Source organism: Mastomys coucha, unplaced genomic scaffold (genome assembly GCF_008632895.1).
Source record: "Mastomys coucha isolate ucsf_1 unplaced genomic scaffold, UCSF_Mcou_1 pScaffold23, whole genome shotgun sequence".
Lineage (NCBI taxonomy): Eukaryota > Metazoa > Chordata > Mammalia > Rodentia > Muridae > Mastomys > Mastomys coucha.
This window is the reverse complement of record NW_022196906.1, coordinates 118,097,639-118,100,512: the sequence shown is the minus strand read 5'-3', so window position 1 is coordinate 118,100,512 and position 2,874 is coordinate 118,097,639. Positions and strand designations below refer to the sequence as shown.

Genomic DNA, 2,874 nt, shown 5'->3' with positions numbered 1-2,874 from the left:
TTTTTTGACAAGGGTCACTATGTACTCCTGACTGTCCTGGAACTTATATAGACCAGACTGTCCTGGATCTCACAGAAATACTCCTGCCTCTGCCTGTTTAATGTTGAGATTAAAAGCATGTAGCACCATTCATATCAGAAAAAGAAGGGAGAACAGCTTATATCATACTCTCTCATGCCAGATATCCTTGAGAGAAAAACATTCCTTGAGGTTTGGTGGGGAAAGGATTTGGGAGCAGAAGAGAAGTATGGGGAGCAGTTAGAGTACAAATAGAAATAACTTAGATATAGGACCCCAAAGAGAGGGGATGCCTCTCTAGGTCCTCATTCATCAGCCAGATGATTTTGAGGAACAGGATATGAGTTCTGGTTTAGACCTTTCCATTTGCAATCTTTAGAAGGGGGAGGCTCCTTGCTGACCACAAGAACTCTATTACTAGCCCTACATTTACACGCCCACACACATCAATTGCTCCATGAGTCCTAGGAACAACTCATTGTCACACGCACAGTCCAACTCAACTCCATCCAACCCCTCCCTACACAATCCTTATAGGGCAGAGCTATCTCTGAGAAGACTGGAACTTTACTGGAAGTGGAGCAGAAAGGACAGACAAAACACCTTTAGTGAACTTGGACCCCAGGAATTAGCACTGTGGTGCTTCATAGGCAGCCGACCATGAAAAAGAAGAACTTTACACCATTCTTGTCATTCTGAAAGACTATGAAACCAGAGTCCAATCTCCATCATCACACAGGAAGCCAAGAACTTCCTACTAGGTTGGGACCTTGAACCTTGAATTCATAAAGACTCTCAAAGGCCCAGAAACAAAGTCTGTGTGGACAAAGTACTCTGGAAACACAGTAAGTGATATTTGTCATTTCTATGCTGTCAGTTACTGTAAAAGGCAATCTTCAGTCATGAGTGCAGTTCAGGGATCCTCAACATTAGATAATGCTTTGAGAACCAGACAGAACCTATGTAGCCCATTGCTGCATCTGTAAAGCAGTTAATACTTGGGAAATGATGATGCTGCTGGACATATTATTAAGGCTGGATGCTCAAGAATAAAACTTTTTCTAGACAGTGATATTGAGGATTTGTTGTTGATTAATTAAGAGAGTAAACCAGTATAAAGAGACAAGAAATGCCTTCATAGAAAGTTGCTTTTAAAGTTGCCCTTGTGAAACTTCCCCAAATGGCAACAAAATACTATAAAGAAATGGTAGCAAGAGAATATATGTTAGTAAGAATAATCATTGCAAATGCAATAGTGACAAAATTCTGGATCGATTTCTTAAGATAATAACTAAAATTACAAAAATGGGACTACTGTCTTGCAGGAGGAGAAGAGTCGCCCTCAAGAAGGAGCAAATAGATAGAATTTTGGGATGTAATTGTTGTATTCTAAGATGATGTATGTTGGTTTTATACTGAAGAGAGATGTTTAGGATTGACACTAACAGATGCCTATTTTGCGCTCCTTCCTTTCCATGAGTTGGAGAGAAAAGGGACAACTATAGATTTTCAAACAACAAGAAACCCTTAGAATTTCATAGAAAGCTTGACTCTGCACAACAAACAGCAAGAAGGTCTAGAACTCTGTAGGAAATATGTAACAATGGCCTTATATTAGGATGCATGAGAGACGGGTCTGGATTATTCAGTCAGGAACGCTTGGGAAGTGAAAGGCTAGAAAGTGCACAAAACTGGCCTCGATCTAAAACAGAGAACCATGGTTGGTAATGCTTGTTGATTTCTATGGTAGACAGTTGCAAGTTGTCCACATGCTGCTCAGAGAGCACAGATGCACACATTTCTATGGTAGACAGTTGCAAGTTGTCCACATGCTGCTCAGAGAGCACAGATGCACACAACTGATTCTTATGAACCACAATAAGCATCTGGCTTCACCATGGGCCTAGGTACTTCTTATCATCTCTTCCCAGACACTTCACAAATAAGCAGGCTACAGGACTCTAGTAGAATCCAGGCTCTAGGGATCTACATAAGCACTGTGCAAGGGACCTGGGGAAGACTTCTACCAAACTATTCACAGGCCTGGGAGGGTCAATGGCAAAATGGGCCTTTGGTTTCCCCTCCAACCACAGCCCAGGTCTTGTCTCCTTAGCAGCAATGTGCCCTGGAACTGCTATGACCTGACAATTTAGGGAGAACAGATAGAGCTGGGGTCTCTCAGTAGGCAGGTGGCTGTTGAACATAGCACTTGACCATGCTGAACTCAACCTGCCTTCATAGTGGCTAGAGGAACTGGGCTCCTGAGGACCACCTTGCCCCACATGACATTGCTCCCCAACTTTTGTTGACTCTGCACTAGAGCTGTCAGCTATCTAGAAGTCCTGAGTGCCAAGCTGAATGTCTGCCCTCTTCAGCACTAGCATGAGCAACAGGAAGCAGAAATCTCTGCCTCAATCATTCCTGAATGCCACCGAAGTTTCCTGAGTGAGAGCTGACAGGGAAGACATGGAGGAGTTACTACAGGGACAGAGCCGATAGGAAATGAAGGGACCCCTCTTGACACTTCAGCACAATAGTTGCCCCTTTTCTCAGGTGCATTAATGTTCAAAGACCACTGCTCCAGAACAGATTTTGTAATCAGGAAACATTTACTAAAGACCCCAGAAGGGAGACCAGTAGAAGACCGGGATAATCACAGGATTGATGGAGCAGGTGTAACCTAATTAACTGATAGGTATTTGGGTCAAATACAAAAACTCTGGGCAATAACAACATACTGAATTTTTTTCTTTACACTTTTCTTAGGTTTTATTTTTATTTTACATGAGCCACTTCTGCATATTTAAAGGATACAGGGGGCATTTCAGGATGTGTGCAGTATGTAATGTTAGCCAG

At 42.5% G+C, this 2,874-nt stretch overlaps 1 protein-coding gene across 2 annotated transcripts in view; it reads left to right on the top strand.

Moving 5' to 3' along the window:
• Window positions 1-419: 419 nt before the first annotated feature.
• Window positions 420-2,874, top strand: part of LOC116073407 (C-C chemokine receptor type 1) — a 7,073-nt gene continuing 4,618 nt past the window's right edge. For both annotated transcript variants that reach the window (XM_031345300.1, XM_031345301.1), the window contains exon 1: window positions 420-863. The gene's annotated coding sequence lies outside the window, so the exon portion shown is untranslated. The remainder of the gene's footprint in view (window positions 864-2,874) is intronic.